Here is a 13,890-nt window from a genome sequence, read left to right as displayed (position 1 = left end):
GCAATAGAACTCTACTCTTTGCCACGCTTCATAAACTCTAATTCTGACTTAAGCATCGGAGTGTTCGTGGCTAGCAACACAGTGTCATCCTTATTTTATTTTCTAGATTTTATCGATCTCTTTTATTCTAGAAGATTGGTGCAAATTTGGTAATCCGGATAGGCCAAGTTTTTACACCAACATTTGGCGTCGTTTGTTGGGATGATAGAAGTAGTGCTCAAGTAATAGAAAGAGTGTTCGAACAATAGAAGTAGTGTTCAAGTGACAAAAAGTGGTAGAATCAATGCTCAAGTAGAGAGAGTATTCAACCAACTGTAAGTATATTGAAGGGACAAAAACAACAAACTTGGATCCTCAAAAATGGGAATCTTGTCATCCTCCACCTTAAATGTTCTACGAGAGAATTACAAAAAATAGAAACCTTTTTTTTTTAAATAATAATAAATTTTTAAATATTTAATGGTGAGGAAAACGAGGTTCCTCCACATTGTTGAATAGCCAAGTATTTTTCACAACCAAACGACACACCTTATATAGTTCGACATGAATAAAAGTACGCAAAAGAAGAAAAAGATGTGGCCGTCGAATAGAGATTGAAAATTTTGGTGAATAATTTTCACTAAATAAAATCTTTTGGAAAACCAACTTTGTCTCTTTTCATTTAAAAAAATTGTGACATCACTCCTCTTCTTCTTTTGAAAATGGAAACCATAGTTTATTTTCCTCCTTGACCCAAGATCTAGCCGCCGACCTTTCTCGCCAACAAATACCCATGGCGGCGGCGACTCCACGACGACAACACAGCACTAGAAAACGGCAAGCGACAGCGCGTCTTCGAGCAGTGCGACCCACGTGCTTAGAATCGACGCCAGTGATGCCAGCGGTGTTATGTTTTCCAGCAGTAGATCCTTGAACCGTGGGTCGCAAATCCAGCAATGAAGGGTAAACCACCTCCCTTACTGAAGTGAAATTCGACAAACCCCTCTGACAAATAGATCATAGATGGTGATTAGCAATGACTCTCTCTTTGTCGAGTAGGAGTGCGAGCGACTCAGGCCAGAGGTGAACGACGCACATATCTCGGTGGCAAGAACCAAGATTTGGTGATCCTGTAGCATTAAACTCAACATATCTGATGGCGAGGTGTTGTCAAGATGTTGCAACCACAAACCACAACAACATAGCACAAGATCCAGTGTCGTAGCAACGAATCCTAGAAATCTGCAGCGACCTGCGGCGCTCGAACCTTCCATGGCAGTGGCTCCCTCTGTAAAAGTGGCCTTCGACGACGTCAAGCCCAAATTTGTAAAGGTGAACTAGATACGCGATGCCAATGCTCGAAAATTTCTTCCTTTTGGCTACTTCCACATGCTGACCCACACTTGAATGAAGTTGAATTTATGATACCTATCCCCTTTCAACATCAGATTTGTAAAAGTAAGATGTTTCGATAATCGAAGAGGTAGCCAAATCTTGACTAACCAAACCCTAACAAATTGGGATAGGAGAAGACGGCCTGGCTGAATTAGAATTTAAGTACGTTATTTATTTCTCATAAATTTTATTTAAGCATTATTTTTTCTGTGATGTTTTATTCTATTGTGATGTTTTAGATTGATTTAAATAAATTGTTTTCTATGCTGCATACTTGAGTAAATTTTCGTTTTGATACTCTAAAAAATTCCTCAAATGGGGGCCTCGAAAGTAACAACAATTCAATAAGGCTAATTAAAAACTCGAAAAAGGTATAAAACTGAAAGTCGGCAAACAATTCCTAAAGCCTAAGACGTTTGATTAAAAGCAAAAAAAATAAGGAGGTCAAGAACGAGCTCAAATTTTAGAACGATCCAAAATCTAGAAACGAGCCCGAAGCTCATAGCAATTTTGAAGCTGAGAACAAGTTTGAAGTCAAGAACAAGCTTGAGGTCGAGAGACAAGCCCAAGGCTAAGAACAAGCCTAAGGCCGAGAACCAAGAATGAGAAATGAGTTGAGAAAGAATTTCATCAATTTCTTTGAAGCAACACAAACTGTCGCTTAGTCATGTTTAGAGTCATATAGATCGAGCCGACCAAGTAAATCTAATAATAAACACTTGATCTTGTGAAAATTCTACCGATCAATCAGACCTTAGACAAGGCAACCCTTAAGAGGACCAGTATTTCATATCTACCGTCACCTAGAAGAAAGAAGTTTCATCAAGTTCCTTGGAAGCAACACAAACAATCACTTAGAGTCCTACATATCAAGTCGATCAAATAAAGAACTTGATCTTGTGAAAATTCTACAAGTCAAGCAACATATAGACAAGGCGGCTACCTAGAAGAACTAATAAGAACAACCATTCATATCTATCATCACTCAGAAGAAATATTCAATTGTTCTCTCTTCCACAGATGAATAGGTAAAAAAGTTGACTTACTCATCTAGTCATCGTTCAAAGAGAAAAACAGATAGTTTGAAGATAATAATTCTAAAGGCGATAGGAGGCAAGTAAACAAATTCGACATAGACATTGAAAACAACATAACATAGAGTTCCTACTCATCCTTATGATAAACAAATTAATAAATCTACTCGTATTTCCCAAAGAAGCAAAGCAAAAACTAACTTACTCCCCCTGTCATACCTTAGAAGGATAGTTGGTAGTCCTAAATATTATCACCTCTTCCCAAAGGCATAATTGACCTCACGCATCTTGAAATCCAAAACATATCGATTTCTTTGTGAACACTACTTTCACATAATGGATCTATGATATCAGAGAAGTTCACCCTTATAAACTCTACCCAAACGTTGGATTAAACGGGACATTAACTTCCGAGGTGAATAAGCTACAAAAAATCACAATAAATGGAACATCACATTGATTCCAGACTAGACCTAGCATGAAAATTTAACTACTTTCAAGATAGAGGTTTTTGTCCCATGATGACCTTAGACCTAGAACGATCTCATCAAAAGAGTGGGGGCCATAGTTAGAAGTAAGACCGATCAAGGTGAAGTGAGACATCAAGCTATAAGGCTGATTTGGATTAATGAGTTATAAGGTCGATCAAGATCAACAAGTCAAAAGGTTGATCAACATCAACGAGCTAGAAAGCCAACAATAAATGACCAATAGTGGATTTATGTCAAATACTCTCGAAGTAGAAGTTTGACATTTCATCTAACTCATTATCAACTTTGAGAGTGGGGGCTAATAGATAGGAAAAATCCCTATATTCTATAATTTGAATTCCCTTTATTTGAGGAATTCAAAAGGAGAACATATGCCGATGGCCCTAGGATTTTCCCTATATTTAGAAGAAGATATCTTATTGACTATAGATTTTTTCCGCTATAAATAGAAAGAAATACTCATAATTGAGGGACGCGATAGAACTCTACTCTTAGCTACGCCTCACATTAAACTTCAACTCTAACTTAAGCTTCAGAGTGTGTGTGGCTAGCACCACATCGATGTGTTATCCTTTTATTTTGCAAGTTTCATCCATTCCTTTTATTCTAGAAGATTGGTGCAAAGTTGATAATTTTGATAGGTCAAAAATATATCTTCCTTACAAAAAAAAACTTGTTCTTTCATTAAAAAAAACATAACTTAATCACACATAAAATATGAAATCTCTACTAGCAAAAATTATAAAATCTGTTTTTAAATAAAGCAAGGTAAAAATATGGTCTAGTTAGAAATAAAACTATAAACTAAAAATCAATTTGAACATACTTATGGCTCCTCATCATCAATGCTAAAGTCATCTTCAATGTTGTCGTCATCATCTACATAAATATCTGTAAAAAAAATAGAAATCTCATTAAAGTGAGTACAAACATAATCGATAAGTATTGTGAATTGTGATAACAATATATCTTTTTAGAATCTAGTATTACCTACAAGAACCAAGCATATTAAGGTTCATTATCACTTCATTAGAGAATAAGTAATTCAGGAAGAAATTGAGATGCAATCCATAAGAAGTGAAAATCAAATTGTAGATTTATTCATGAAAGGGCTAAGTGCATCCACGCATGCCTTGTGCCAACAACTTGTGATGATTAAAAAGAGCTAGACTAGTTCTGTTGTGGGAGAGTGCTAAAATAAAATATAACACTGACTAATTAGTTTTTTCTAGATTAATTCTGAAGATTGTAAATAAAGATGTTCAACCGAGCTCTAGAAATTATCTTAGACCTAAAATAGTATGGTTTGTGAGAGATTTCTCAGAAGAGAAACTCGAATTTGATAAATTTGATTTATATTTATGTATAAGCTAGTATTACAATCTCTATTATTTAATTTCTGATGCAACTTGATTTGAGAGCTAATGAACTTCTTCTCGTATCAAGAAGATGGGTGTCTTTTAACTTCTAGCTTGTTAAAAGATCTTTGAGGTCTTCAATTTTAAGCTTCATGGAGATATTTGAGGTCTTTGACTTGTAGCTTGATGAATTCTTCAGCTTGTAGCTTGACAAAATTCTTCAACTTGTAGTTTGATGAAGTTCTTCAGCTTGCAGCTTGATGAAGTTTTCGATTTACAGCTTGTTCAAGTAGTTCGATTTGTAGCTTGATGAAGTTTTCCGCTTATAGCTTGTTGAAATTCTTCACTTGTAGCTTAATCAAAGTATTTGACTTATAACTTGTTGAAGTTTTCGGCTTATAGCTTGTCGATGTTTTCCACTTGTAGCCTAATGAAGTCCTCAACTTATAGCTCATCTAAGTCTTTGGCTTGTGAAGAGATGATCCAATTCCTGAAGTATTCGCATCGTCACAAAGTCTTCTTGTGCTTTATGAATCTTCAGAAGAATTGTGGCTCTTTGATAATTCTAAAATTTTTTGATATGACTCTGATGAGTTTGCTTGGCTCTAGATGATTGTCGATGGTTCTGGATGCTCCCCTTTAAATAAGATGTGACCTCCTGTATTTATAAAGTCTTGTGAGTCGTCTTAAACGGGCTTTATTCTGATGAGTTTACCGGACAAGTGTAAATTTATGATTAGTCTCAAATATAATTTTGTCATGTATTTAAAATAATGATGCAGCACTTGGTAATTGACCAAAATTTATCACTTAACAAATATTTCTCGAACCAGAAGGAGTTTTAAGAATTCCATTTAAGGCATGTCTAGGATAGTGATTAATGGCTTCGAAAAGTCTCTTTGTTTGAGATCCCTGACCTAAAATAGAAGGTGTGACCCCATGTATTAAAAATGTGTGAAAAGTAAGTGAGAAGCCATGGATGGAGGCTTAGAGAGTGAGAGAGAGTCCTCTCAAAAGTGTCATATTTATATTTTTTTTTTCTTCTTCAATTGCTTATGTTTTTCATTTTGCACTAATTTCTTCTACATCCAATATCCATAAAAATAATCTTGGTCGAATCATAGGAAACACCCATAAGAATACCATTAGACAACTTAAGATAGTTAAAGAAACTATTAACTTTAGTAGTGCTAATCAATATGCTCGAGAGGGCAAACTATGTAGTTGGCAATTAAAAAAATGAAAGAAAAAAAGAAAAAGAAAAAGAGAAATTGGATGATTCTAAAAATAAGATCTCATTTCTTGTGGCTATCATCTCTCACGCTAGACCCGACACTAACATATCACTATTCTATATTAAAGTTTTTGCCTTTGTTCTTTCTTTTATATTTTTGGTATTCAAAAGGTCAATTAGCAATAACTATAAAATACTATTCTTTCATTATTGTTCTTTCTATTTAAGCTTTCGTTTTTCATGTCCATTGAAAAAGTTGAGGTATTCAAGAATCAAAATAACTAATCCATGGTTGAACCCTTTTATGGATATATATATATATATATATATATATATATATATATATTTTGGTTTCCATGTATTTTGTTGTATGAAATTTAACACATTTAATTACATCAAGGATCTTTTTAGATCTTTTTCGTTGTTTTGTTTGAGTTTTATTGTAATTTTTTTAAGTACAATAAATAAGATGAGTAGATTTGAGGCAAAATTTTTTAATGCAACAGATTTAAGATTCATGGATGAATTTCCAGCAGCGGATCTATCACTAATATTTCAATTTGAGGGTAATATATATAAGGAAATTTAAATCTGAGAGTTTAACATTTACTATTTACTATTAAAAATTTGGAAGTATAATTTTAAAATTATTGGACTTCATGGGTTATCGGTGTAATTTACCTTAAAAAAAGAAATTGAGGCCATTTTGGTAAGAGATAATATCTTGAACCGATTTATTTTGGAAACTTATTTTCACAAATGTCTATTGGTATAAATATTTCGGGTCGGGTTGGTTTTAGGAGAAAACTGAACCGACCCGAACTCCAATCAATTCGGTTCGGGTTCATGTCATCTCGGGTCATTTTTCGGTTTTTATTTTTATATCTTTTCATTGCTTTTTTTTTTTTTGTCTTTTCTCTCGGGACTTCTCTTGATTTGTGTGAGATCTTTTTATTTTCTTTAATCATTCATTTGGGATACCTTGATCTGAGAGAGAAATTAAAACAAGTTTATTATCCATTTGGGATACCTCTATTCCAGAGATAAATTAAAAGTTTTTTTTTTCTTTTAATCATTCATTGGGATAAGTGGGTTTGAGCTAGGGAGAAATTAAAACAAATTTCTTCGACTTTCTTCCTTCTTCTTCCACCGGTGAGGGATTCCGTAGCCCATGAGGTATAGAGAGAGAGGATTCCGTTGTTGGAGTCGTCACCGTTGGGCTCCATTCACGTCAGAGAGAGACAGAGAGGGTTTATGTCGCAGAGTATCGTCGCGTGCTGCCGTTGTAGTCATCGTTGCGTGTTGCCATTGGAGTCACTGCCGCTTGTTGGGGTTTCGTTTCGTGGGCAGTGGCTACTTGTCAAGAGAGAACAAGAGGGAGAAGGTAAAGAAAACGGGTAGGACTTCACATTTCTCATAAATATTATTCGGGTCAAAACCGACCCGAACCAAAAAAATCATGAAACCGACCAGAAAGTTGTTCGGTTCGGATCGGTTATTCGGGTCGGTTTGGTTCGTTACACCCCTACAAATGTCCAATGTTTACACGTTTTAGATTTCTAGATTTAAAATTTTTCCTAAATATCAATTTTGCCCTCATTCTGCATTTATATTTATTATAAATTATTTTTTTATTTAAATGTAAAAAATTTAATTTTTCAAATTTGATATTCCAATAATTAAATTATTGTGGGCCAAATCAATTATTCTCACAATCAATCTCCTAATTTACTCCTTAAAGTATTCTACTAAATCGGTCGCCGGATTTTACTTCATTTCATTCCAATTGTTTTTTGCTCAATTTCAATACCTTTCCTGCATCATTGAAAAGGAAAAGATAATTATAAACTATATACTATTATATCCCAATAGACTAAACAACCAACGAAATCAAATAACACGATAATCAAATAACTCAATCTCAGATGTTCAGTACCACAATCTAAGCCAAGCAACAATCTTAACACAGATTAACAGAAGATATAATCAATTGAAATTACCACAACAATTCTCATATAGACCTATATGTTAAATATGAAATTATATACGACTATATCCCAAAATGGCAATCATTTTAACATACACATATATAGAATTATAAACTATATCCGACTATAAATCATAAGGGTTGAGTGTCGTATGTAGAATCGATTCACTAAAATCAAGCTTCAAATTAGCTAATTGGTTCTATATGCGTATATATTTCAACAAAATTATATACGAGTATATCACTAAAAAAGCCCAACATGTATGGCTCAATAATCACAGTAGTTGAACATAGATTAATCAACCCATTTGGATCTCCTTGAAGTAAACATACATGAGAGAAGATTTTGATGGGACCTCGTTTTCTCTCTCTGAGTCTACGTAGGGTTTGGCAACCGTGGTGTTGAAGGAGGGACAGCTTTTTCTGCCATTTTTACCGGCTTCTCCAAGCAGTATGGATGAGGATCTACTCAGTCTTCAGGTAGAGAGGATGAAACTGACAACAGAGGATAAAAGGAAGATTTTTGATTTGGAAGAAGAGGAAATTGAATCTTCAGAGAAACAAGCTGAAAATGCTATTGTTTGTAAACTGATGACAGCCAAAAATATAAAAGAGGAGATGTTCAAAATGATGATGCCCCGAATATGGAACAACATAGTGGTGAAGATTGAGAATGTAGGCAAGAATATTTTTCTGTGTTATTTCAAATACCAAAGGGACAAAACAAAAGTTATAAACAACGGAGCTTGGTTTTTTGACAAAGCTTTGATGATTATAGAGGAACCTCGTGCAGACAGCAATTTTAATGAACTCGAATTCAGGTACGCGCCATTCTGGATCCATTTTCATGAATTGCCTTTTGCTTGTTATTCCAGGAAATCGGCAGTAGCGCTTGGCAATCTAGTTGGGCGATTTGAGAAAATTGAAACAGATGAAGAAGGCAAATGTTGGGGACAGATATTGAGAGTTAGAATCTTGATTGACGTGAGCAAACCTCTGCGCCGAGGTATTCTGATTAAAGTTGGTTCTATGTCGGATGAAAAGTGGATACTGATTACCTACAAAAAGCTCCCGGACTTTTGCTACAGATGTGGAAAATTGGATCATGTGGTAAAGAACTGTGCTGATGATTCAATTGTAGACGAAGAGGAGCCTCAATATGGGCCATGGTTGAGAGAACCGACCCACCTTAAACGAAATAACACAAAGAGGGAGAGGAACTCCGGCAAGGGGAAGAGGAAAAGGAAGATTCAATTCTCAGTGGTATTCTGATGAGGAAGACGATGATGATGATTGTGCGGATAGAGGGAACCAAAAAAATCAAATGCTGGAGAAAGATCACGATTTACTGAACCCCTCAGTCAGCGATACGGCGGTGCTGAATTCTGGTGGACGGCAATCCAAATTAGGAAATGAAGGATCGAAAGGAGAAGATCGTGGCACTGAAAAGGAAATACAACAATTAAATGAAGATTTCACAATTGCTGATTTTGAGGGTTCAAATTGTAAAGAAAATCAAATAAATGGATCCAATAGCTATCATCCACCAGTTCAGCAAATTCTAATTGATAAAGGTAAAAATGTTATGGGCCAAAAAAGAGAAGCCCAAAATGATTTATTTCATCAAGAAAGGCTTTCCAACACTCAAGTGGGCTGTGAAGCCGAGGCAACCCAACCAAAATGCATATTAGCAACAAAAGGAAAATTGATGGAGGTTATCAGTCACGGGAAATGGGAGAGAGTAGTAAGAGGCGAAAATAAAGCAGCAGGAAACAGTATGGATATTCCAGAGTTTCAATTCCCTTTACCTGGGAGTAAGCATCAACTCACAATGGACAGAATTGGGCCTGATGGAAAGAAAATCTGCACTACTGAAGCGAAAGAAAACAGCTTTATTCTATCGGTGGAGGCTGCTGAACAGCCCCGCAAAAGCCAATGAAAACCTTAAGTTGGAATGTTCGAAGATTGGAAATCCTCGAACATTACGGGCACTACAACATGTGGTGCTCAATAGCAATCCCCAATTGGTTTTCCTCATGGAAACCAAGTGCGAAACAAGCTGAATGATATAGTGAAAAGAACGATCCATTATGATAATTGTTTTAATGTCCCAAGCAATGGAAACAGCGGCGGTCTCATGCTTCTTTGGAAGGCTGAAATAGATGTGCACATCATGTCGTATTCTGTAGGTCACATCGATGCTATTATCAAAGAACATGATCGGAATTGGAGATTTACAGGTGTCTATGGTCATCCGGTTACTGAAAGACGTTCAGAGTCATGGACTCTCATTAAGAGACTTCACAGTATCTCAAACCTCCCTTGGATTTTCGGTGGGGACTTCAAAATTACTTCCGAGAGTGAAAAGGAAGGGGGAGCTGATAGGAGACATTCTGAGATGAATAATTTCAAGGAAATGCTTGATCTTTGCAGCCTCATGGATGCTGGTTTTAATGGTGATCAATTCACCTGTACTAGCATTATCAGGGGGGTTATATTTGGGAAAGATTAGATCGCTTTTTGGTGAATATAGGAATGGATCATATTTGTGATTTTTTTGAGGTCCATCATCTCGAATTCTTAGCATCAGATCATAGACCCATTCTAGCAGTTTGGGAGTGGTGGAGGAAAATCAAAGCAATAGAAGGCAACCAAGATCCATCAGGTTTGAAGAGGGCTGGACCAAATACTCAGAATGCAAGGATTTGATAAAAAATATTTGGGATGAAAAAAGAGGTCAGAATCCTATCATATTCCAACAGAAACTTGCCCAATGTATAAGGAAGCTAAAGGCTTGGAATCTAGAAAGGGTGGGAGGTTCAATCCGAGGTGCTATAACAAAAAAAGAGAAGGTGATCCAAATAATTCAGGAAAGTCGTAGGAACAACTGGAGAGAAGACATGTTGCGAGCTGAAAAAGAACTTGAAAATCTTTTGACAGATGATGAAATATATTGGAGACACGAGCTCGGGAGGATTGACTCAAGTGGGGGGATAGAAACACTAAGTGGTTTCACATCCGAGCGAGTCAAAGAAGGAGAAATAACAGAATTACTGGGCTAGTTGACTGCGATGGGAGATGGACCAGTGTAGATGAGAAGATGGAGACTATTGCTTTGGAGCACTTTAAAGACCTGTTTGCTTCAGCTAGGCCACATTTGGAAGACATATCCAAAATTTTAGAAGCTATTCCGTGCAAAGTGACAGAAAACCAGAATAAAGATTTGACAAGGGTTTTCACCCCAGACGAGATAAATTTGGCCATCAAAGGAATGCATCCAACAAAAGCACCCGGTCCGGATGGAATGCAAGCTTTGTTTTACCAAAATTATTGAGAGATAGTGGGCAAAGAGACTACTGAAATTTGTCTTAAAGTGCTTAATGATAGGGTTGATGTTGGTTCTCTCAATACAACACTTATTATTCTCATCCCCAAAAAGAAACATGCAAATAATCTGAAGGACTTCCGACCCATTAGTCTTTGCAATGTTATCTACAAAATCATTTCTAAAGTTCTTGCTAACCGACTAAAACATGTCCTGGACTATGTAATCTCCCCAACGCATTCTGCTTTTGTTCCAGGAAGATTGATAATAGACAATGCTATTGTCAGGTTTGAATGCATCCATACCAACAATAAACGATCTGGTTCAGAAGGAATGGTGGCCCTCAAATTGGACATGAGCAAAGCCTACAATCGTATTGAGTGGATCTTTCTCTGGAAAGTTATGGCTAAAATGGGCTTCTATGACAAATGGATTGAGCTTATTATGAATTGTGTGGAGTCTGTTAGCTTCTCAATCCTTTTAAACAGGGTTCCAAGCAAGTCCTTCAAGCCTGATAGAGGTCTTCGTCAAGGCGACCCACTCTCACCTTGCTTAGTCCTCTTATGTCTTTCAACTCTTCTCAACACGGAGGAAAGAAATAATAACTTCTCAGGTTTGCATATTAATAAAAATTGTCCTCCTATGACTCACTTGTTTTTTGCAGATGACAGCTTGTTATTCTTTAAAGCTATTCCAAAAGTCTGTGTCACTATAAAGAACGTGTTGAGCACTTACGAAAGAGCTTTGAGGCAGATGGTGAATTTTGAGAAATCAATGTTCATGGTGAGCAAGAATAAAAAACCAGAAGCTATGGATTGCATTAAACCAGAGCTCCAAGTTAACCACACCAATACTCTTGGCCAATACTTGGGTCTTCCTTCTCAAACTTCGAGAAACAGATGTCAAGTTTTCAGTTCTATTAAAGATAAAGTATGGCGAGTATTGCAGGGTTGGAAGGAGAAGATCTTCTCCATCGGGGGCAAGGAGATCTTTATAACAGCTGTAGCTCAAGCCATCGCAACTTACACTATGAGCTGCTTCAAACTTTCCACGAGCTTATGTACTGAAATTAATTCGCTTTATGCTAGGTTATGGTGGGGCTCTAATGAAAAGGAAAGGAAAATTCATTGGAAAAGTTGGAAGAAGCTATGTATAAGCAAAGACCAAGGGGGTATGGGCTTCAAAGATATTGGTGTTTTCAACCAAGCTATGCTTGCTAAACAGAGCTGGCGTCTAACCCAACATCCTGACAATCTCTTGGCTAAAGTTTTGAGGGGTAAATATTACAATCATGGCATTTTTATGAAAGCTGAGTTGGGAAAAAACCCTTCATTGATTTGGAGAAGCACATGTGGGGCAAGGAGCTTTTTGTTAAACGTCATAGGTGGAGAATTGGAAATGGCTCCTCAGTGACAATTGGGACAGATCCATGGCTGCCGGGAAATGGAAATAGGTGTCTTTTCCAAGTCCAAAATCCAATACGCTATCACAATGTGGCTTTCTTGATAAGAGAGAGGGGAACTTGGAATGAAGATATAATCAGAACTTATTTCAACGAGCACGATGCTGAAACTATTTTAAACATTCCATTACCAAAAGAGTGTAGAGAAGATAAGGTGATATGGAATCTTGATAAAAAGGGTGTCTTCAGTGTCAAAAGCGCCTATCGCCTCGGCATGGACATGAAGAACTCGAGCCTAGTGTCCTCTTCTAACAAGGAGTACAATAGCAGATGGTGGAAAACTTTTTGGAAAATAAAAGTTCTTCCCAAAATCAAAATCTGTTGTTGGAAGCTTTATCACGATATCATTCCCACCAAAACAAATTTGTGTAAAAGAGGAATTTCTACTAACCTTTTGTATGGCTTGTGCAAGAAACAGGACGAGACAATAGAACATCTACTATGGGGATGCAAGGTAACAAAGCACCTTTGGGCTAAGTATATTCTTATTTATCCGTCCTCTTTTGTTTTGGACAGAACACAATGGAAAGCTAAAGACTACTGGAGTTGGATCATTGACAACACAACTGAAGAAGAGACCGCTACTGGAATTATAATAGCATGGCAGATATGGGAGCACAAGAACAGAGCAATTTTCATAGGGTGAGCTCCAATTGACCATGATCTATGCAATTCAATAGAGAAATTCCAAGCAGACGTCAAGCCAGATGAACAAAACTTCTCAACAACAGATATTCCGAGAGTTAGAGGCAATTACCAGATCCGCATTGAATCAAATGAGGAAAGAAACAGAATAATCACTGGCTGGAGTCCTCCGCCTACGAATTTCTGGAAAATCAACACTGATGCTGCCTGGAATGAACATCATAGTGTTGAAGGCTTGGGTTGGATCGTGCGAAATTGGAGAGGTGAAGCGATTCTTGCAAGATGTTGTGAAACAAGAGCTAACAGATCAATAAAATTTCTTGAATTAATGGCGATTTAAGGTCTTCATTCAATTGACATGAACACTTGCTGGCCTCTTTACTTGGAATCTGATTCTTTGGAAGCACTTCGTCTCATCAAGAAAGATACTAACCTAACTGAGATTTGTTGGCTGGTGGAAGAAGTATCCAAGTTGGTGGAAGAGAAGAATGTCATAGCAATTAACCACATCTGTAGGGAGAAGAACAATGCGGCCCACGTCTTAGCAAAAAAGGCGATGGAAATCGAAGGAGAAAGGAGGTGGATGGTCACGTTCCCAAATTGGCTTTCTATTGCAATGGAATCTGTTCCCTTGTTTTAATTTTCTTATTTTATTTCTCAAAAAAAAAAAATCAATCCATTTGTAAAAAATAGTTTTTAAAACAACAGTGAAAATTCCTTTTAATTCCGATGTTATGAATACCCCAAAATCACTCATAAAACACCCCTAAATCATCCCCAAATGACTAAAATTGATATGCATGTGTGCTACAATTTAACCAAACATCGAAATAAACATTAATTGAAACAAAATATGAAACCAGGAGCAAAATAGTGGAATATTAAAATCCAACCTCCTAATGACTAAACGGGCGTTGAAGGAGGCGGTGGGTGACTGTGGACAGTCGGAAATAATGGTGAAAAGTGAAAATGAAGAATAC

General features: G+C 36.6%; 2 long non-coding RNA genes across 3 annotated transcripts; one reads left to right on the top strand and one right to left on the bottom strand.

The window, feature by feature from the left end:
- Positions 1–214: 214 nt before the first annotated feature.
- Positions 215–1,645, top strand: LOC148208498 (uncharacterized). The gene is made up of 2 exons (XR_015788334.1): positions 215–942; positions 1,039–1,645. It is a non-coding gene; the product is annotated as an uncharacterized LOC148208498 (long non-coding RNA).
- A 5,974-nt stretch (positions 1,646–7,619) lies between these two features.
- Positions 7,620–13,610, bottom strand: LOC111013858 (uncharacterized). Of its 2 annotated transcripts, XR_015788333.1 has the most exons (3): positions 13,023–13,565; positions 12,657–12,929; positions 7,620–8,920 (listed from the first exon to the last, which is right to left on the bottom strand). It is a non-coding gene; the product is annotated as an uncharacterized LOC111013858 (long non-coding RNA). The 2 variants fall into 2 exon arrangements; XR_015788332.1 differs by lacking the exon at positions 12,657–12,929 and having other exon boundaries at positions 13,023–13,610.
- Between the last annotated feature and the right edge of the window lie 280 nt (positions 13,611–13,890).

The sequence above is a fragment of the Momordica charantia genome, assembly GCF_013281855.1.
Source record: "Momordica charantia cultivar OHB3-1 chromosome 10 unlocalized genomic scaffold, Mcharantia_2.0 BLBB01000010.1, whole genome shotgun sequence".
Classification (NCBI taxonomy): Eukaryota; Viridiplantae; Streptophyta; class Magnoliopsida; order Cucurbitales; family Cucurbitaceae; genus Momordica; species Momordica charantia.
This window is presented reverse-complemented; position numbering and strand designations above follow the sequence as displayed.